This window comes from Chinchilla lanigera, unplaced genomic scaffold, assembly GCF_000276665.1.
Source record: "Chinchilla lanigera isolate Chin_1 unplaced genomic scaffold, ChiLan1.0 scaffold00087, whole genome shotgun sequence".
Lineage (NCBI taxonomy): Eukaryota > Metazoa > Chordata > Mammalia > Rodentia > Chinchillidae > Chinchilla > Chinchilla lanigera.
The window spans coordinates 6,315,504-6,339,197 of NW_004955488.1; the positions used below are offsets into that span (position 1 = coordinate 6,315,504).

Consider the following 23,694-nt stretch of genomic DNA (forward strand, 5'->3'; position numbering starts at 1 on the left):
TTTTTTTTTTAAACAGGTTATCACTGGATCTTACCTGAGTTATGAAGCCAATAGACTAACCAACAGTCCTCCTGTTTCCTGTCTTTCTTCTGTTTATTAATGTCCTATTTTCTGATTTACTGCCTAAAATTCGTATTTTCCACTTCTATATTTAGATCCTTCAGAATACACCCGGTTGCTTATGGAATGAAGTCCAGAACCGCCTGGCATGGCACACCTTCTCCTGCCTCATTGCTCTTCCTGACACAAGAGCTATACATACAGTTACTAGTAGCAAGCACCCCAGTGTGTATGAAGGCGCTGTATAGCACTTGCCTCTATCAGAGATTCTTGGTGTAGTGTTTATAAAGCCTAAGGACTGATTTCTGCAGGCCCTTGAACCTCCCAAAGTGAACGTACATTTTGAGTAAAGCATTCTTATAGCATCTTTAGGGAGTTAAGCTCCCTTTCTTTCATAAAAATTTCAAGTGGGTCTTTGAGCTCTAAAATGGTTAAGACTTGCCACAGATCTGTTGAGACTTAGGGCATAGATAACTAAATTTTCTAGAATAATGTACAAAATAAGAACGGATGATAATGTTACAGATTCTCATTTAAGTATAGAACTTCATTGATGACGTGTCAAAACCAAGGCGGGGAAAACTACAAATTACCAGTTTGCCCAAAGTCATTTACACGCTAAACAATACAGTTAAACTTACTCATGATATTTTTTTCTGATAGTTTTGTTTCATATACTCATCCTTTACAATGAGAGTGGAAGATACCAGAAAGTAGGTGATTATGACAATAATAACAAAGACGATGATGAAGATGACGTTGGCAGAAACCTTGAATAAGTAACACATTTAATGTCACACACAAGCCCACTGCTAGTGCATGTGAAACCAAGATAGAAGAAATAGACTGGCTACTTCTTATATACTTACCTCTTATAATCCTGGATGACAATTTACTGATTTAAATAAAGCAAATTTAATAGATCGGCCAATTTAAAAATAAGCATGAGGTTTATTTTTTTTAATGAAGTAGTCTTGAAATGCTGGCTTCATTAGTTTGCAATTCTCAGAGCATTCATGTTTTTCATATACCACCCAAATGCTATTTGGACTGAGCAAAGAAAGATGCTGTTGCTTAGCTGAGGTCTCTTTTATTAGGCCATGGGAAACCAGGAGCTTGCTTACGCTTTTATATAACCTTTTATCTGGTAGTTCAAATTTTATTGTCTATTTCACGGATTTATGTAAGGTTTTGGACGGAGCTTATTTTGTTAGCGAACTAAAGCGCCCTCTACTGTTTATCTTCTGCCATAACAGTCAAGTATATTTTAATAGAAGTTGTTCTTACAAATATAAAAGCAACACACGCATTCCTCCAAGTTTAAATATTGCCTGGTTTCTCGTATATGACAAAACCAAAGTATAAATACACTGGAGAACAAAATAGAAGATGGATAATAGGAAACAGGATGATAGATCTTTTGCAAAAGAGATGGAGGAAGGAGGGAGCAGCAAAAGGAAGGGGATGAAGAAAGAATTAAGATGTTTTATGGACCGGTGCCAGCTCACATGGGGATGTAGTCATCACGAACTGCAAAGACGTACTGATAGAAATAAAACTAAAAAAATTCATTCAGCATAAAGGTAATCAAACTATGGATTCTACTTGTAATGAAGGAAATAGTTGACTAAGAATTAATGAGGTTTTCACATGTTTTAAAGTTTGATGAGCGCTTGAATCCCAAAGATTGGTAACCAGACTCAATTGTGGTACTCGAGACTTTTATAGGTAAATGGTCACAACTAGAGACCATACTCATAAGTGAAATAAATCAGATCTACATGTGTAAGCAATGTATTTTCACACTAGTGTAAGAACCTGAAAGAGTGAATAAAAACTAGGAGGTATGATAGACATTGTGAAACAAAAGGAAAATGCTCAAGGGTAAGGGGCAACTGGGGTGTGGGAAAAGAGAAGGGAAAGAAGGGGAAATTATGTATGTACGTATATACAGGATAGCTAACATAGTTGTATTACTGTCTTCTATTGTTTTACTGAAAGGAACAGTTAATGATTACTTGTTTGATCAGTCTTGCAGGTCTCTATTTGTTTTCCTGAGAAACCACCTTGAAGATATCACTAAGTAATACAACAACCATTGTTAATTTCCTACCACTTTGTTTGTAACTCTGTATTGTTTGTATTATTCTTCTGCTATTTTGTAAATGGATGTCTGTTAATATGTTTTCCTTCTTTTATTTTTAAAATAAATTAATAAAAAAATTTTTATCCTGTATGTTTTATCTTACAAATTCAAATTCTTTTGTACAAAAAAGCAGCACCTTGAACTTTGCCATTGGTTTCAATTCTTTTAAACAGACTAAATTCTTTACTATGTTGACTACATTTTTAAAAAAGATGAATAAAACCATGTATTTCTGACTTAAATACCTGGAAGCATAAAACAATTAAGGAGGGTCAGTTATAATTTTCTGAATGCAACTGATTAATTTACTACCAAGATTTAAAAAAATCTCTTAAGATGTCATGAGATTAACATTCTGAACAACCTAGAATAGTCTTACAACCTTACGTATTTGCTTGTTGTAAACATTAATTTTTTGCTAACAATTACGCATGTTAGCTCCCTTCTCTAAAGGATCTTAAGTGAGCTCAGGTTTATTTCAATCACTAAGATAGCACGTGAAGAATAAATAAATGTCCTCTCTTAATGTTAAAATTTCAGGTTTCCATACACTTAGAGGCTTAGGATTTGTAGAAAACATTCTTTCACAAGTGCGTAAGTCCACTTCAGACATGTTTCTCTTCTTCACTTTTTCACAGGACTTTTCCGCCATTGCCAAGGCTTTTAAAATTTTTTCTATCTGCTGGTAGCTATTCAGTCTGTTCACAAAGACACAAATCTTGGCTGCTGGCCTGCTGGCATCTGCTAATATTTTCATAGACCTTGAATGAACTTTCAGGCTGTTCATGGCACTTCAGAGGCTGACAATAGAAACAGTGTCTATTTGTCATTTTACCCTTCACTTTTAATCCTTCCCATAAGCCACCGAAAGTAAGTACCCGGTAGTACAGGGAGCGAGAGGCAAAGAAGAAAATCCATGATCCCCCATAATGCTTTGCGTTGCTGTTTCCTTTTATCCAAGAGAACAGAAAATTAAGCAGACATTAAAACTGTACATATATTTGACATAACTAGATTGATGTGCGGTGCACTTTGGTTTTAGTATTTAGACATTTGAGCCTTTTCTGTCATGTCTGAATGACTCTGTACAAGCAGCCATGAAAATTCACAGAAAAGAGGGGAAAGGGCTTAGCAGTTTAGAGAAGCCAGAGGTGCCTGTTAGAGAAAAGGGAGCTCACATTTAATAAACCACAGGACTTGTAATTGGCCAAATGCAGACGTCCCTCTTGGGCTTGGAACTGAGGCACTGCCATCTTTTCTAAAGCCCCCGGAAGAACGGCTTTCTGTTCCTTCTCCTCACCCTTACCCGCCTCTCCAAGGAGGAAGCATAGCCCATCTCCTCGGTGACTGTGCTGACCCTGAGTCCTGCGCCCAGCCTATGTCAGCGCTCACATCTGCTTTGCTGGTGGTAGGTGTGAAAGCCACTGGCCTGGAAGGCAGGACGGCAGCAGTTCTGGGCAGTGGGTGCGCGTTCCTCAGGTAAGCTGCCCCAGGGATTGGACACCCCTTCGTGGCTGCTAATCTAAACTGTGTCTTTGCTCAAATCCTGTTGGGAATGAAAATATTACGTGGATATCTGCAAGATGTTAGAGTGACACTTTTTTCTAATGTCATTTGTCCCTTATATGCTATCCCCTCTTATGATGATAATTGCATTGTCGGCCAGTGAGCTTGTTGGGCGCATTCTCGGCCAATTAGCTTCGGCACACCCACACGGCAAATCTTTTTGACCAATGGGTTTCTTTTGTGCTATCCTGAGTGTGTTCTAAAATGTGTGCTATTCAGTCTGTTGCAGCCTTTCTGACATTTATTTTGTGTTCTAACAAAACTTTAAGACCTGTAGTATGTGGACTTCCGGCCTCGTGGTTCCCTGGAAGGAGGGCTTCCGGTGCACAGGGAGCTGCGGGTGGGGAGCGCCAGCCTTCTGGCTGGCTAGCTTCCTGCCTGCTGGCTCCCGGAGAGTGGGCCCCCAGCGCATGGGGAGCCATGCGGGGGCGAGCGCTATTGCGCACCGGCCCTTAGGCCGGCGGCCGCCGCTCATTTGGGATCTATCATGACACAGAGAAACAGTGACACAATTGGCCCACCATGCACCAACTGCAGTTGCCCACCCACGGATGTGTGTGAATCATTCAAACTTTGAACAACCCCTGGGAATATATGCCATACAACGAGCCACTCTTGCTCCTGCCATTGGGAACAAGAAAGGTCCAGAGCCAGCGGAGGAGCAGCTGCTGAACAAGGACTCAGAGAACATGAGAATGCAGACTAAGCCCACGGAGTCAGAGGTCCAGTGGACTGGGGTCACGAGAGCTGCTCGGAAGCTGTAAACCAGGAGGACCTTGCACAATACCTGCAGAGACTCATTGGAAGCCATTCTTCCCCTGACAGTACAGGCTGTGGTGAAGCTATGGAGAAGTCTGCAGCAGGATTCCTGCTGCCTGTGCTGACAGTTGGGGAGAGGACACTAACTGGTTGTGGGGTCCCAAATCAATGGGAAGCTGGAGAGAAAAAGCTACAAAGAATGGCTTTCACCCCAGATAGCTCACTTGAGATGTTAGTAAGAATTGCCTCCTCAGTATTCTATAGCCATGATGAGGAGGAGGCCAAGGAGAGAAAACAAAGAGACTGAGAAAAAGCAGCTGCTTTTGCTGCACCACTAAGAGAAACAGATCCCAGGTCTGATTCCCGGGGCTCCAAGAAGAACTCGACTACTGCATTCATATGCTACCACTGTTAAAAGCCAGGCTACCTCAAGAGGAACTGCCCTAAGAGGCCCCATGGGCCATGCCCTGGATGCAGAGGAGACCACTGGAGATCAGTCTGCCCTCTGAGGTGGAGGCCCCAGAGCTCAGACCCATGCTACCAGTTAGTCCAACAGGAATGAGAGGGCTTGGGGCATGGTCTGCCTTCTCCCTCTGGCCAGACCGTCATCTCCATCGAGGAGTCCTGGGTAATCATGACTATGGAGGAACAAGAAGACAGCCTGTTGCTAGTCACAGGTGCAAGTCTCTCGGTCCTTCTTTTCAATCCTGGCCTTCCTTCCAGCCATCATACCTCAGTGAAAGGAGTCACTGTGAGGAGATAATATGCTATTTTTGACAACCCTTAGGCTGTAACTACTTATTAGATCCTTCTTGCATATCTCTGTCTTCCTAAGAAACCACTTTGAAGATACCACCACGTATTACAGCAGCCATTGATATTTTCCTACTAATCTACCTATAACTGTGTTAAGTTTGTATTGTTCCTATCCTATTTCATAATGTATGTTTATTATTATGTGTTTCCTACAACAACCATTGAGAATAGTTAATGATTTTTCAATAGGTCACTCATGTATAGCTCTATTTATTTTCTTTAGAAGCCACTTTGAAGATACCAAAGTATAGCACAACAACTCTTGATAATCTCCTACCTCTTTTGTCTGTAACTCACTATTATTTGTCTATTTGTTTTCCTGAGAAACTATTTTGTAGATAATAATATGTAAAACGATAACCATTGATAATTTCCTACCATTTTGTCTGTAATTTGCTAAGTCCCCCCTATTATTATGTTATCCTTCTTTTATTCTTTAAAATAAAAAATAAAAATTATAAAAAAAAAAGACCTGTAGTATGTGATAAAATTATGGGAGTGGAGATGTGGAACCAACTGCAAATAAGAAAAGCTTGCCACGATAGAGATTAAAATCCATGTTTTACATCGCCTTCAAAGAAACGTTCACAGGCACCCAGAATAAAAATCGCATGATACTTTGAGACTGGTGGAAGTTCTTTAATGTGCTGCAGATTGCTATACACTTCATGGAAGCCCAGGAAGATCGACTGACAATCTCTTTCAACAGCAGGTGGTGATTTAAATACTACACAATGTATATGTGTATCAAAACGTAATGTGGCAGCACATTCATGTATACAATTTTTTATGTATCAGTTAAAAAAATAAAAATAAAACCAACAACAAAGACTAGGTAGAAGTTAACTATGGCTGGCTTGCTAGGACTTGAATAGAAGAGGAAAACATGTTGAATGCCTCAGGCAGATCTTTTCATTAGAAACTGAGCTACTCCTTGAATCTGCTTTCTCCCAGAAGGCTTGGTTCCTTTTACCCAAGACCAACTAACTGCTGGGTGTTTGGTTTGCTCACTGCTACCCCAGTCCTTGTATCTATCAACTTATAAAGATCTTTATAACATACACAATCTCATATGTAGGCTCATATTTCTATTTCATCAATGTGTTTGTCTATTCCTGAGAATAATACTACTCCATTTTCATTATTCAGCTTTGGAAACTTTTCAATCTGGAGAAGCCAACTTTCCTTCGTGATCGTTCTTCCAAAACTTTCTTGGCTCTTCTCACTTTTTAAAAATTCAGTTAACATCAGTGTAATTAATTTTTTGTCCATAACACAATGAGTGTATACATGTCACCTCCGGTTTGCAGCGTGGGTGTGAGGTCAGCAGTGCTTGTGGTGTTCTGCTGTTTTCTTTTTTTGGTACTGGGAATCGAACTCAGGACCTTGTGCTTGCCAGGCAGGCGCTTATGCCACTAAGCTATATCCCCGGCCTTCTGCTGTGTCTTCATGCGGTACTTCCATAGACGTCTGGTGTGCATGGCTGCTTCTCTGCATTAGTTCCCCAAGGCCAAATCAATGTTATCAGGGAAAGAACTTCCAGGATTGTGGTTTGTGGTAGAGCTCAGCTGCCCATGGGAAATGAGAAGTTCTCACTTCTTTGCTGGGCACAGGCTGGCTTTGCTTCTCACCTTTCAGAATCTGGTCCTGTTGCTGTACTGGGGCCCCCTCCCTCCATCCCCAGCAGCACGGCAGGCAAGCTGTTTCCACGCCTGGAATCTCTCTGCGCATCTCCCTGCCTCTTCTGTCTTTGTCCCACTTCTCTGTCACGCTATGTTCACTTTGCATAGGGTATTTAAAGTCCACTGGAATTTTTACTCGGGTTGCTTTTGTAACGTAACAGTGAGAACTGACAACCTGATAATGCTGAGATGTGCTAATAAAGCATCTGTCTCCATCTTTTCAAGCTTATTTTTGTGTCTCATAGAAGTATTTTCTTCACATAGTTTCTGGGCACTTTTTGGTAAGTTTGTTCCTAAATATTTTGATTGTCATGATTTTTATTACCATTTACTACAGTGATTTTTTTTTTTGCATTCATTGTATCTTCTAATTAGTACCTGTTTGTGCATACAAGTGATACTGAGTTTTACATGTTAATTTTTCATCCTGCTACCCTACTGATTTTTTTATTGAGTTCATTTTATCATTGATTCTCTAGGATTTTCCACACATGCTATAATGTCATCTACAAATTTGAGCAAACTCATTTCCTATTCCTATACCTTTGGTTATTTTCCCTAGTCTAACTACATTGAGTGTTGCTTTCAGATACTACCAGATTATAGGGCAGTTAGTGGGTACCCGACCTTTTTCTTGAGGCCAGTGGAAATGCCGTGTCCATTGCTATTTTCTACAGTTTTTTTTTTTTTTTTTTTTTTACTGAGAAGTCCTCAGTTGAATTTTGCCAAAGTCACCTTTAACATCTGTAAAAAAAATCACATCATCTTTTCCAAATGCCTATTACATAGTAAATTTTATTAACTTTTAAAATAGAAATCATCTTTGCATTCCCAATATAAAGTTAGTTTGTTGCATAGATTAATTTCTTAATGTGTTCTCAGAGCACATTCTCTAGTACATTATTAAAGTTATTTGTTCTGTTCTTTTTCTTTTTTCCTGCAGTACTGGGGACTGAACCCAGGACCTTCTTGCTGAGTGTTATGGTTTGTGTCTGTGTGTCCCCCCAAAGCCTCATGCAGTCAAGGGGCAGGCTTTTAGAGTTTGATTGATTATAGGTGTGAGACCTACACCCGCCCTGGGGTGAATAGTTTGCATATGTAAGGGAGAGGAAGAGGCTGCTTGGGGCCATTCCTTCCTTTTAGGTTTTGTTGCTTTGCTGTGCTCTTCCGCCATGAGCTGTAGCCCTCTGCCATGTGTCACTCTGCCTTGTAACTTGCCAAGTACGGACTGAAACCTCCACAAACTGTAAGTGAAATAAACCTCTCCTTCCTTAATTTTGGGCATCCGGTATTTTTGTCCCAATAATGAGAAAAAAGTAACCAAGACACTGACAGCTCAAGCCCTTTATTTTTTAAATTTGAGACAGGATCTTGCTAAATTGCCAGGCAGGGGTCACACGTGATCTTCCTGCTTCAGCCTCCGAGAGGGCTGGGACTATGGGAATATACCACCACACCCAACTTCCATTGGGGTCTGTCTGAGTATAGAATATTTGCATAAGAAATGATCCATTTCTTCTAGATTTCAAATTTATTTGCATATAGGTAGGCACACAAAAGTTATGACTTTTTAAAAAATTTCCACTCTATCATAATTATTATCTATATAATTTTTTTGTTTATCTCTTTATTTACCTAGTGATTTGTCGTTTTATTTTTTCAAGAGTCAAAATGTGATTTCTGATTTTCTGTTCTCAACTACATTAATATCTATTTTTAGTAATTTCTTTCTTATACTTTTATCTGTTACTTATTTTGTACTTTGCTTAGTATTTTGAGCTGGAAATTTAATTCATTTTTATTCATTCATTCATCATTCTCTAATCATTGCTTTAATGTATCCTATTCTAGTGTATAGTTTTTATTATTGTTCTTTTTTAGAAATTCAGGTTTTTTTTATTTTTCATACACCTAATAATTATTTAATACACTATGTTTTAAGTAGTTTTTTTTTGGTATGGGAAATTGAACTCACAACCCTGCGCTTGCTGGGCAGGTGCTGTGCTGCTGAGCTATATCTAGCCCAACACTATGCTTTAATTTCCAGGCACAACATCTTTTAGTTTTAAGTTTTAATTTCCAGTGTTATTGTACTGTGGTCAAATATTTCTACTTTATGGAACTATGCAGTTGTTTTGAGCACTAAACTAGGGTTTGACAAACTATGGGCTGCCAGTCAGCACTTTCTCTTATAAAAAATTTAAAAACCATAAATGGACAGTTTAATAAATTAATTTAAAGTATACAGAAGAGTAAAGATCTTTGTTATGGTTTGTGTCTGCATGTCCCCCCCCCCCAAAGACTCATGTAGTCATGGGGTGGGCTTTTAGAGTTTATGATTGATCCATGATCCAATGCTGGGATAATGGGCGTGAGTCCTACACCTGCCCTGGGGTGGACAGTTTGCACATGTAAGGGAGAGAAAGAGGCTGCTTGCTGCTGTTCCTCCCTTTGGCTCTTCCTGCTTTTGCTGTCTTCCACCATGAGTGGTTGCTCTCTGCCATGTGCCACCCTGCCTTGGAGCCAGCCCAATATGGACTGAAACCTCCACAGACTTAGAGCTAAATAAACCCTTCCTTCCTTAATTCTGGGTGTCAGGTATTTTGTCTCAGCAATGAGAGAAAAGTAACCAAGACAGAATTTGGCACCAGGAGTGGGGTCATTGCTGTGACCATACCTGACCATGTGGTTCAAGAGCCTTTGGGAATGGCTTGTGGGAAGTGTTTGGAAAGGTTCTCCCCTGAAAAAGTAGAGCTGGAATGCCCTCAGCTGTTCTGTATGGGAGATTCTGGTCAGAGCTCAGAAGACCAGGAGGCTGATAGAAATTCTGCTGGTAAAGACCAGGCTCAGGAGGTTTCTGCTGGGAAGAAGAACTGCATTGGATGCTGGACTCCAGACGATGTATGTTATGGCTTGGCAGAAAGAGTGTCTGCATTTTGCTTGTGTCCAGAGACTGCCTAAGATGGAGATTAAGGGCGGTGGACTGATTAATCTGGCAGAAGAAATTTCAAGGCAGTGGAATGTTGAAGCAGTGGCATGGATACTGTTGGGGGCTTTTAGCCAGATTTATGTTGAGACTCAAGAGCAAAGGAAAATCAAGAGCAAAGAGCCCAGCAGAATGATTTAAAACATCAGTTTGGCCAGAAAGGAAGCTCCAGTAAAGCTATGGATTACAAAGATAGAACTGAGGAGATCTCCATTGCTGAGGAGGAACAGGAGACTAGAAAAGATGGCCTGAGGGCATCACAAGCAGCAGCAAGTCTCCACCCTTTGCAGCCTCAAAACTGCAAAGATGAAAGACTTTGCTTAGAGGAGAAAGCCACAGAGAGCCATGTATCAGAATGGCAGCAGCATAGAGAATTTGCTCCTCAGAACTGGATTCAGAGGACCCAGTGATCCAGGCACTCGACCTCTATGCCCGAGAGAGGGGAAAGCTTGGTTACTGTTCCAGGTGGCAGCAGACCTTGAGTTCATCCACATGGAGCTGGTTTTAGGTGCATAGAGAATACAAGAGTTCTGAGGTTGAAGAGGCTTCCACCCAGATTTCAGAAAGCCTGGGAGGCCAGGCAGTGTACCCACAAGAGGGCAGTATGTGGAGCCACGAATGAGAAGCCTAAAGTGCAGTGGAGACCTCAGAAGGTTGGAAAAGCCAGGAACATGGATCATCTGAGGAAAGCTGCAAGGAAGAAGCAAAACAGGCCCAAGAGAGAAGCTGCAACCACTGGAAGTGCCACAGGGGTGGACTCATGCAAGCCCTTTGGAGCTCACAATGTGCCACAGATTGCCTCAGATGCTGGACATGGAACTACAGGACTTAATGTTAGCCCTGCTGGATTTTCGACGTGCTTTGGTCCCAATGCTTTGCATCCCCATTTGTACCTTTTGGAATGGTAATGTTTATTTCGTTCACTGAATATTGGAAGTGTTTAACTTTTCATTTGTACAGGGGCTCACAGCTAAGAGTTTGCCTTACATCTTGGAGGACACTTGGGACTTCAGCAATGCTGAAACTGTTAGGAGTTTGGCAACTCTTAGATATGGACTAAAATGCCATTTGTATAAAGGGATGGACATGAGTCTTCAGGGGGCAGGGGTGGAATGTTATGGTTTGTGTCTGCATGTCCTCCCAAAGCCTCATGCAGTCATGGGGCCGGCTTTCAGAGTTTATGATCCATGATCCAATGCTGGGATTACGGGTGTGAGGGCTACACAGCCCTGGAACAGATAGTTTGCATATGTAAGGAAGAGAAAGAGGTTGTTTGTGGCTGTTCCTCCCTTTTGCTGTTGCTGCTTTTGCTATCTTCACCATCATGCATGGTTGCCCTCTGCCATGTGCCACCCTGCCTTGGAGCAAGCTGAGTATGGACTGGAACCTCCACAGACTTGTGAGCTAAATAAACCTTTCCTCCTTTAACTTTGGGTGTCAGGTATTTTGTCTCAGCAATGACAGAAAAGTAACCAAGACAATCTTGAAGGTCATGAACACCCCCTTTGCTATTCCCCAGTGACAATCTCCTACTCCCAGTGTGGAGGAAACAATGAGACTGTTTTATGACAATCAATTTCTTTTCTTTAGTTTTACTACCCAAATATTTTTATATAATACAGTTCATTTCATCTGATTAGGACCTTTATGAAAGTGGAATGAAGAGTCCTGCTTCAGTTTTGAAGAATAATTTGAATTTTGAAATAACAGAAGATCTACATAAAGGTGTGGATATAATAGAGACCCCAGTAACTCCTGTTCTTCTTTCCCAGTTCCTTAGTGCAGCTCCTTCCAAACCTACAGGGCAGCATCACAACTGTGATATCCATACAGTACAATGGACACTGATATCCATACATCGGTCAATCTTCCCCCACAAAATGACACTTTTCTCCTTTTTCTTTGCCTTTCTCTCCCTCTTGTCATATCCAAGGGCATAGCCTCTCCCTCACTCTCCCTCTAAAGCACTGTTCCTGGGGCTGCCACATCAGGCACCTTTCCTGCAGCTGAGGCTGTGAATGCCCAAATCCCAACCTGGGTTCAACACTTGCGTGAGCAGTTCCTCTTCCTTGCTTGGGAGCTGACGTCATAGGTGTTGATCTAAGCTCTCTGCTCATGTCTGTTCACCAAGGAGAGGCTTCAGCTTCCCAACCTGCCCTTCCCCGCCAAACAGGTTTGCTGTGATGGTTGCTGGTTCTACAGTGAAAGTTTTGTGGAAATCTTGTTTTCCTCACAGTGACTTGAAGTGCAGATTTTTCTGTCTCAACACATAAGTCATAGGTCCTATATAGTTTTATTTGTTCTCCTGGATCTTATGGATATTTGGGGAATGTGAGAGGGAGATTTGGAATGGCCATTAGTGTTCTTCAACCTCATTTAATCTTTCTGACAGCTTTGTAAGTTACTGCCACTCCTCAGACCACTGAGTAGGAGGAAACTGAGGCCCAGAGAAGTTGAGTGGTACTGAAGAAGTTAATAAGTGGCATACCTGGGATCTGTTGATGCACATTTAATAAAATCCCAGGACTGAAGGGGCCATAACATTCCCATTGTTTAGAGCACTGCTATAACACACACCCAGAGTCAATACTGAAGTTCCTGCAGAATAACTCGAGATAATGGACTCACTGCCTTCAGATGAGAGAATTCATTCTGTTTTCAGGTTCTCTAAACATGGCAAAAAAAGGCCCTATGTTATGCTGAATTCTGCTTCTGTGTATCTTTGACTCTGGTCCGAGTTACCCTCTTGTGGCTTGGGGAAAACAAAGTTCAAATCAAAGCTACTATCCTCCTCCCTCACTTCTTCATTATGGGAAAATAGGAATGCACTTGTATTTTCAATAATAGATTTTGGAGTTTCCTTCATCAAAAGGCAAATCATTTGAGATAAGTCCTACTTTACATTTACCTCTTCTGTAGAGTAATGAACACAAAACTATTTGGAAAATCTGACCAATGTAAAATAGACTAGGACAACTTCTCCAACTCTAAAAATTGTATCTTGAGTGTAACTGGATATTACATATATTATTGGGTACTATATCTATATCCAGTTATAGACATGTATAGTTTATCTGTATCTATAAAATTGTATGTCCAGGACTGTCATGTCCTTTTGCACATAAGTAATGGTAGGAAAAGTCGTCTCTTTCCACATGGATGATAACAAGTCATGTTTTTCATGACATTTTTGTGCAGTTAGCTGTCCGACTGCCAAGGCTGGACTTTTGTATTTGTATCATGTAACTTCATTCTACCTGACCTGCCATCCCTTCACACTGCTGAGATTGTACTCACATCTTAATTAATCTACTATGGTATTATTTTCTTGCTGTCTTTAAGAAATTAGCCAAAACTCCAGTAATGTCTCTATTCTAGTAAAAATAAAAGTGATGTCGGAAGGATTGAAAATGGACGTCTACTGCTTGCCACTCAAATCCTCCCCCTAAGCTGATGTTTCTTAATTCAGTGCTTTTTAAAATATGTGACAAACTATGGGTTGAATAGAACTCACAAAACTTTACCATTTAATGTTAATGTGCACTTACTTGAAGATGTAGCTAAATATTCGAGCAACCTATAAAATTTAGGATTTTTGGTTTTGATTTCAGATCAGTGGGTCCAATAATCTCTTTCAAGAGACTGTCTTCATTCTTTTTGTTTTTCTACCTTCTAGCTGATTTCTCAAAGATTAAAATCCATACATGCGCTTTAAGGTAAGTTCCATTGTTTACTTTGCTCGTTACCATCATACGTAAGGTCACCTGCTTTCCACTTGCTTTTCCTCAGCATGGATCAACGTTTTAATTTATCTCTGTTTTATTTTCCTTTTCCCCAGGCGGAATGTCAGTCCATTTGCCAGATGGCTGCCAATGTGTTCCCAATGGACTGTGATCCAATCATAGGTTACTTCAGTGAACACAGGGGACTTACAACCTACGGAAGGGTATAAAAATATTTCTAAGTAAGTTACCAATGACTGGATTTGATAGGAATTTATCTCCAGTAAAATTCTCCTACATAATACACCTCCATATAACTGTAGTACAGTTAATGAACATACTGTTCTAAAAGGAAAATCCAAATTGTTTTTTAATCAAACTTGTCATATTTGGATTTATATCAAATCCTGACTTATAGAACACAACAGAAGCCCAAAGGCAGACTATACTTAGATCTTAAACACAGACACTAGAAGAGAACTATATTTTGCAGAGAAGTGTAAGATTCATCTAAGGAGCATTTGTTAATGATTTTTACTAACAGAAATGCACTGCTGTGCAAGCCATCAAGAAAATTCTAGTTCAAATAAAGTACCAAAAAAAATGTAGTATGTGCTTAGATCATAGACAAAAGATTGGAAATTATATCCCAAAGCAAATTTGTATGATAGTCATGATTATTCAATATGAATTCTGAGATCATCTCTAGTTTGTTAATATGAATAGTAATATATTTGAGTAATATATTTGAGATGCTTTATTTTTTAATTAACACATCAGAAATTACTTTAAAATTATGTGTTAAGAAATTTATGGGGCCGGGAATATAGCTCAGAGGCACAAGCGCCTGCCTGGCAAGCTCAAGGTCCTGAGTTCACTTCCCGGTACAAAAAAAAAAAAAAAAAAAAAAAAAAACCAAACCAAGAACTTTTATGGGATGTTTTGAAAGTGATAAAATTATAAAGACAAATGGATTAATGGTTTGCAGGAACAATGGGTGGATATGACCACAGAAAAGGAGTTTTTGGTGGTCAAACAGCCTGTGTGTTAATTATAGTGGTGAGTACGTGAACTTCCCCATGCAATAAATTTATACACTCTTCTCCATGTACACAGTATACTCAGGTCAGTTTCTCAGTATTCCACAATAACTTTGTAAGATGTAACCATTCGGGGAAAAACTGGGTAAAAGGTACACAGGAAATCTCCATACTACTTTTGCCACATTCTGTAACTCTATGATTATTTTAAAATAAAAGCAACAAAAACCCAACATATATCATTTATTCTGTGGATAGATCACTCTGTAAAATGTAACTCAGTATCCTTTAACAGATATTTGCCGAAGTTAGTGCACAAACAGTAATTAACTTGTCATTTCTGGAATGAGGCAGGATTATTAGCAAGTAAGAAGTTTAAAAGAATTTAAATTACTGAATGCAAGGTTAGCAATCTGGTGATAAAATAAATAAAGTACTTAATCACACAGAATCAATTTTGAACAAATAATTGATAATTGCTTCATCTTTAAAAAACATTAGTTAGAGGGATAGAATCTCTACCTTTTCCATATCACATGGGTACCTACCGTTGTCATTCAGTAACTCAAAAAATGCAAGAGACAGGGCTCTCCAACTCTTCTATTCATGTGGCTCTTAGGAAGATAGTTCTCAGGGAAGATGTTCAGAATTTCATGCGGTCTATGTCATTCATTGTCATAACAGTGCTATATAGCTAGATTGTCTTATGGATTCTGTTGATAAGAGTTAGAAATCCCTGCAGTTCAGAATTTAAACACTCCAACCTGGGAAATGTGCCGTTTGTGAAAAAAAAAAAATGTATTACTTTATATTTACCTATCAAATCCTATTACTTGAGATTACAGAGTCAGAGGATTTGGGTGAATGATAACTCACAAGGGAATGAAGGCAGGTATCACCTGGTAGGTACCATGATAACTGTGTGTACTGTGAGTACCATTCATGACTAATTAGCCCCTTTAGCTAACATTACTGGTGATAGTCTGTGGCTAGAGCTTGAATCCCAGAACTTAAAAGTCAGAATAGTTTTTTTTGAGACTACAAATCATGGTATTAAGCTCCAGACAAAACACATGGGCCAAAGAATGAGAGATTTTTCTTTTGCATGTTCTTAGTCCTGGACGAACCATAGACATTGGGCTGAACGTTTTATGCACTTTCATTATTGCTAGACAGAAAGCAGTCAAAAGAATGGAGTTTGGGTTCTTGCAGGTCATATAATACCAAAACACAGGTTAAAACAGAACAAAACCAAACAATCCTATGAACTGTTAAGTCAGAGACTTGGATTCCAGACATATATCTGGCACCAATGAGCTATAGAAGTTTATGCATTTATGTGTACTTAGGTGAGTTTGTTAGTTTAGGCTATTTTATGTTGTGGTCATTACCTCCTACCTTTCTCTGCTCCCACTGAATCTTAGGATTTTACCCATTTGCTTGTATGTCAAGGCCAGACAAAGAGAGGGACTGCTCAACAGTCACTGAAAGATCCAGAGTGTCACAGACTCTGCTTTGACAGGAGCTGAGCCAAGCTCGAGGGAAGTGCACAAGCTAATTGCACACACACCCTTCCTGCACTACAGGAGATCAAGTCTGGGGCGCTCCACCACTGAGCTACATCTCCAATCCTTTTTCTTATTTTCAGACTGTCTCTTGAACTTGCAATCCTCCTGAGTACCTGTGATTACAGGTGTGTGCCACCATGCCTGGCTTGTATACAAGCTCTTAATACTTCCTGTCACTTCTGTTCACATTTTATTGATGGAAGTGAGTCACACATGGACACCTAACCTCAGAGGTCATGGAGTAGAGGCTTTTTTTCTTTTAATGTGCCAGGAGAGGAGACCCAGAATACATGTACTTGTAAACAACTTCAGTGACCACAACAGTCTCTTAATTCTTTCAACTTCGGCCTCCACCTCCCCCAAATGGGGATGATAAATAATAAATAAAAGTAAGACAATAAATTAGAGGACAGTGTGCATATCATTGTGTGGTTTGGAGGTCATTTTTGGTGCTGTGTTGCCAAAGTCTGAAATACCAGTTCTAAAGGCTTGTAAACATACCTGGGGTAATTTTCTTAATATCTCTCACCACAGATTTCTCATCTGAAAAATAATATGCACACCTATTATCTAATTGTGAGGAGTAAATTAGTTTATATAAACAAAACATACAGAAGAGTGCTCAGCATATAGTAAAGACACTTAAGTATTTGCTTGCAGATGCTGCCAGGTTTTGAGAGTATACTGTATTCATGATAACTAGTGGTGATCGTGAGAATTATTAGTATTGAATAGAAACCAGGCTTCCTGTTGCCTAATCTTTCTTAGTAAATCAATACCTGGGAATGAGTGATAGTAGATTATTCGTGAAAAATTATAAAATATTCCCTGCAACATCACAAACATACATACATCACATACATCTTACACATACATTACATACACTTCTTACACTTACACATACACAACATACATCACATACATCACAACATACATCACAAAATTCCCTGCAACATACATCACCTGACACACATCACAGGTGTCATCCCACAAAACTAGGAGCTTCCTACGGGTGGTGACAGCTTGCTTCCGCTGCCGCCCAATGTCCTGACTATGCCCAGGGGACGTTAGTGGAGCGGGATGGGAGGGGACAACTCCAGCCTGGCATTTCCGCAGGGACACACTGGGCACCACTGTGGCACAGAAGTACATCATAGCAGAGACCTGGCCTGTTCACATATGCACATGGCAAGGCCAGCAACTGCGTCAGGACTATTTTAAAATTTAAAGGTGATTTAAAGACATTTCTTTTAGGAATCTCTAAGCCCAGTGTTAGTACAGCTACCAGTTCACAGCTTTCTAATGACTTTGTGATATGGTCAAATCCTGTACGCTGCAAGATTCGCAAGTAAATGACATTAGCAAACTGTGGACGTAACCGGTTTCCCTTGTAAACCTTGGTAGATAAAATAGTATTTTTCTCTCTAAGCCAAAGAGGAGGCACTTTAAAGCTATACTTGACTTTTTGGTGACAAAACCTTTTATAAACTCCACATTACAGAATGTTTGGTACCAATCCAAAGTCATGGGCAATTTTCCTAGTCAGTGATTTTTATTCTTTAATTTGGGTTGTTTTAAAAATCATCCAGCGGTTATTTATCTCTTTTAGACCTGCAGTGTGCCATGTAGCCCACTTCAGAGGTGTGTTAAACAAATCTACAAGTGTTCAAATTCTCCTAGAGGGAAATTACCTTTAGGAACATCTATCTTGGTGGGGATACTACTGTCATTTTGGCTGAAACTATTTGAGTGGAACTGTCCCAAGCCCACCAGAGTGACAGTCTCCCATTACTGTGACAACCAAAACTGCCTGCCTAGGTGTACTGGAGTGGTAAATGAGGGATGGAAGTATTGTGTGGAGCAAATCAGCACCTGGGACTTAACTTGTTGAAGGAGTCAAGCCCTTTTCATTTTGATTGACTATATCACGATTTTTATGGGCTACGGATGTACCTCAGTGGTAGAGTACTTGCATGGCATACACAAAGCTCCAAATTTGATGTCAACAGTACAAAAAAAAATTTTTTTTTTTTTTGTGTGTGTATAAGCTTAAAATAGAACACCTTTTTTTTTTTAGCAAAAGGAGAATTTCACTGGGGGCAGTGATGCACTTACGGCCAAGGAGACATGTGAGCTACTTCCGTGATATGTTCATATGTGTGAATGTTTGTAACGCCAGGCCCTTCCTTATCTCTGAAAATTCGCAACTGGAATGTTCATAAATCAGGCACTTACTCTAACTGTAACTGATTGTTATCTACGGACCACACAGCTTTTCAATGACTGTGTGAACCAAAAAAGATAACACCCGCTAAACCAATGTTGTGACTAACAATCTCCTCTCTGCAGTTCTAAAATGAAGAGTAGCAGTACATCTAAATCTCAAGAAATTAAACCAGAGTAATTTTATAGAACTATATCACCACTAGACATAAATTATAAAGATTTACTAATTTAAGCAAAGACAAGGAGACTACGAATTCATAAAAGTATGATATATTGGGTATAACATTTCATTTCTATGGAGTTTTTAACAACACAGTTAGGCTTACAATGAGCTGCTAATAAACATGTTTTCAAATAAGGATATTTACATTTAAATATTTTGTTCTTTTAAAGTCTTTGCATCATTTGTGTGGGAATGTATAAACATATAATGTAAAGATACATAAATCATTCTTAGCAGTGTTTAAAAGGCTGCAAACTTGAACAAAGGTTCATGAATGCTTACTTGACAGACACACAATAATAATTTGAATGTATATAACATTTAAGTAAACACATACACACATGACTGTATATAACATAAGCACTAACAAGATCTTCTCATCAAATGTGTACACATACAGTGACTGCTCACGTGGACTTATTAATACCACCTACCTATGTCACAAGGCAGTCCAGTCCTAGGATAGGGAGACCATATCAAAGGAACAATGCTGAATAAAAAGACTATCAATATTATGTCTACAAATTTTTCACAGATAGTGAAATCAATGTTCTCAAATCTTTAAATTCATTTGGCTTTGAAAGGTTGAAAAAGGCGATGAATTATATTAAATATAGATACCTTACACTGATACATACAATAAACAAGGCATTTCAATTGTGACACATTATTGACCTGTAAGTCCCATGAAAGCCCTCTGCATGGAACTTGCAGAGCAGGTACCCAATACATGTCTCTAGAATAATGGAATAAATATCAACACATATTTCAACATGCTTTGCAGTGTATACATTCATGCCTGAAAGTTAATATCTGCTGGAGTCTGGATTATCCCAATATCCCCCCCTCCCCCTTTAATTTAGGCAAAGAGCACATACGATTTTCCTCTTGGTCTGCTTCAAGCACCTTTTGTCCTTACCCATAAAATCCACATCTCCTGGCAGGAAGCAAAATATCAAACATCTTTGTGACTTGTCTCCAGGAGGGTTTCCTTCAGCCTGTGGGCAAAATCTAGGCAGGTTAATGACTCAACCAAACCAAGTTGCTCAGCAAGCACTTTAACAATGCCTGCTACTGCTGCAAGACGAGCCTGTCCAAACGCTTCCTTGAAATCACACACTAGAGTCGTGTTTATATAGTTTTGTTGTTGTCATTAGGTTCGCATGAAACAAGCTGTCCTATTGTGTTATTCTCTAAACTTGGGGAGGAAGGAACGTTAAAAGTTCCTCTAATACTTTTAAAGCAACAGAGTTGTCTTCTAGTTTAAGTAACACATATAATGATACGCCAAGACTAATGCAAGCAATTTGGCTCAAATTTGTTTAAGATTTGAAGCAGACATTTATTAAATTTCTTAAGAGCTTGCTATATAAAAAATACCTTATCCTTTTAAATGATCTCTTTGAAAAAAAGGCTTATTTTAAATTGATTAGAAAAGATTCAAATTTAGGTAAATTATAGATTAGATGTTGAATAAATATTTGATGTACATGATTTATTGGATGAAGAAATAAAGACCATGGTTTTCCCAGTTAAGGCTGAACCTATAAGTTAGTTCTGCAGATTTTTCTGAAAATTGTCTTTTTGTAGGCCATCCCTCACCTCCAAGCACCACCCACAATCCTATTTTTCTTGAAATGTGTAACTATATTCTAGATTTAAATAGCATCTTTTATTCATATCACATGTCACTACCACTCTTGAAGCACGGAGTTCCAAATTGCCTCTGATTTCTGATAAAGTAGCAAGCTCCAGGACACTACAATTTCTGCTTCCAAAAAAGCTAAACTTAGCGTATAAATGCTACTCAGGTTAATGGAGAACTGTTTGGCTTAATGCACAGGCACTTAGTGTTTTCTTGCCTTTATAGGCCAGGTCACAGTAATCCATATAGTGTGGCCTCGCACCAGCTATGAACACATTCACCTCGGCTATCTGGTAATCTTTTTCGTTCTTTCTGAGACACTTCAATGATAACTATAGACATTATTCCACATTTTTAAATGTGACTTCCTTAGTTTCCTTTCTCCTTGTAGAACTGCTCACTAATACATTCATTTTACATTTCTCAGCATGAATTCATTAATTCACTTTTTTCCTCTTAAGAGTTTCTTCAGAAGGGATCACAGGATAGGATTGATTGTAAGACATAGAAATACCCCCCATCCGCTTCTCCTTAGTTGATTTCCAAGGCAGAGAGAGTAAACAGCCTTCTCCCAGCTCCTTACTGTCCACAGCTGAGAGTGTAGGATGTTTACAGTATCTGTCGCTCAGTGCTCTCTAGGCTGGGGTTGGGAGCAGGCAGAAGCCTCGGGAAACCCAGCACCATTTCAAGAAACTACAGGAAAGATCGGAATCCAGCTCTCTGGGGCCTGGCCCTGGAAAGGGGGTGAGGAAGCCGCACGGAGCTTACTTTCTTGCCACCTGCTCGGTCCTTGTGCTCCTCCTGTTCTGTACACCCCAGAACTTTCCTGGGATCTCTGGCTTCAGCCTTGCACACTCAGAGATTTGGTTACTTTAGGATTTTCAGTATTTTATGCTTTTCCCACACGGTCCAAAGGTTTCCCCAGGCTCCCTCCTTAAAAGGCACACGTTTCCTTGGTGACTATGGGAGAAGACATGAACTCCAGCTCCTCACCTGTGAGCTCCGGCTATGTCCCATCTCACACCTGTCCAGAACTGAGCAGGGCTGACCTGTGCTGCTGACACACGTATAACCGTTTTGACGGCTTCCTTAGTGCAAGCTACCTTCCTCCTGGGTTACAGAGTCAATGGCACGAGCGGAAAGCAAAAATTAGGGTACAAATGATAAGGCAAAACACCTAAATAAAAGTAAATTTTTAAAAATGTCACATTTGGAAGGAAGTACATTTGTAACTAGAGACACACACATGAATGTAGTTACAGCAGGTTAATCCCTACATTCTCTTCCAATAATGGCTTATTCAAACGGTTCTTTCACTTGTCAAATTGGTCTGTGGGGCACAAAATAGTTGGGTGCAGAAGTCATCAATACCAGCACAGAACAGCCCTACAAGATGAGAATACTACACTGCAAACCAAAGTGACACACTCCCAAGCTATTCTAGGTCATGAGTCATTCATTCATAAACCTGTGTGGGCACCCTGCATGTACCAGACTGTTTTACATCCTACATCGTGAGAAATAAATGGTACCCTCGCTTCACTCCAGACACAGTCTAACCTGCTAGATAGATACATAAAGCTTTAATGGTGAGTCAGAAGACACTTTGGAGTTGGCTGATAAACCAGGCTCGCTCTTGAATAAAATCGACCAGGTGAAGACAGTCCTAGTGAGTATTTGGAAAAGATGAACAGTGAAGCTTAAGGTGTATCAGAAAGAACAAGCGAGCAGATGGAAAAAGGAAGCTGCTCAAAGCCTCACAGATGCAGGGATTTGGAGAAGAGAGCTACAAGGGTTGGGGTAGGAGGTGGTGAGGCTATCACAGAGAGGCCTGTGGGGTGAGGATGGGGACCTTTCTATGCCAAGCTAAAGGGTCTGGGCATTTTCTTTAAATTACAGAGGGCCCTGAAAGATTACAAGGAGACAGGTGGCACAACCATGTCTGTATCCTAGAGAATTTACTCTAGTTAGACATCTGCAGGCAAGGAAAATTAGGAAATAATTGCTGCACAGTGAAAGCCTTATTTAGGGAAGAGGAAGTGGGACAGGAAAGAAAACAGAGAGAAACGAGAGAGTACTGCAGAGCTCTGAGTGATTAGTGGAAGGGACCAAGAAGCCAAAGGATTCTGAGCCTGGCTTGAGTGACCAGGGTCCTCCTGAAGAAGGGGACAGCATGAAGAGAAGTGACAGAGGAAAGAGATCTCAGGGGCACCAATGACGACGCCCAGACACCCGCACCAGGAGGCTTCCGAACTCGTGGTGTTCTGTCCGAACTGATGGGATGGCGGCATTTTTAAGGACCGAATCACGCATCCTGTTCTTTACCCTGTTGTCTGGGCTTCTGCAAGCGCGTCTGGAGGGATCAGTCCTCCTGTCATCCTGGTCATCGTTCAACCTGGGCATCGCGCGTCCGCTCTTCAGAAGCATCCTGCGGTCACTGCTGTCCCTCACGCCTACACCTCCGCCAGCCTGACCTCTCCCCTCGCTTTCCACAGTCTCTCGCCCCTGGAGCTCAGATCTGATGACAGTTCCTTCTCTCTCTTTCTAGGACCAAATTACTCGAGAAGAAACACTGCTTTCTGTGTCACTTAATTCATTCTTTCAAAGCTCACACTGCACATCCAGAATTTGGGTGGCACGGAAGAAAGGTCTTGGTAAACAGTTGATAAATAAATGAGTGAATGATGTTATTTATACCTGGTGATTTAACAATGTGACAACAATTATCTGGGTTTTGATCTTTAAATAATGAATACCAGTTTCCAAAAACTAATTCCAAGTAAGGTTGTTTTACTTCTGTAAGGAACTCCTAGCTGCACTGGAAGCAACCTTTTCTTAAATGACAGTAATGCTTCTTGGGAAGTTAACCTTTCACGACAACAGCCTACTTTGTACATTTGATTTTTAAGATATATTCTAAGTGAAGAAAATCAGGGTAAAAATTGCAGAGAAAAAAAAAATCCATGTAAACTGTTTAAAAGCGGACAAGAATGAAAGGAAATGGCCCCTAGTAGCTGGGTCTGAATACTGAATAATCATGTAAGAGTTTAAAATGTTCTAAGTGGAACGCACCACACCCTTACTAAACGCAGTCACCAAAATAACTTTAGTTACATAAAATGATTATTTTAACAACTCAAAGACAAATCTGAAAAGTTCTTGTTATAAAGTGAAGTCTTTTTTTTTTTTTTTTCTTCAGTAAGGCTTCTGATTTAATTGGCATTTTGGTCAAATAAAACCAATTGCTGATAATGT

General features: G+C 39.9%; 1 long non-coding RNA gene across 7 annotated transcripts in view; it reads right to left on the minus strand.

Annotated features, from left to right (window-relative positions):
• The window catches only part of LOC106146639, a 64,601-nt gene that overhangs the window by 6,319 nt on the left and 34,588 nt on the right, over positions 1–23,694 (minus strand). Inside the window, exons 3-6 of one of the 7 annotated variants that reach the window (XR_001231173.1) lie at positions 16,847–16,888; positions 15,326–15,541; positions 13,780–13,951; positions 5,966–7,773 (exon numbers count right to left, since the gene is read on the minus strand). This is a non-coding gene — a long non-coding RNA (uncharacterized LOC106146639). Of the gene's footprint in view, positions 1–5,965; positions 7,774–13,779; positions 13,952–15,325; positions 16,889–19,713; positions 21,547–23,694 lie in introns of those variants that run through there. The other 6 variants (XR_001231174.1, XR_001231172.1, XR_001231171.1 and 3 more) reach the window with 6 other exon arrangements.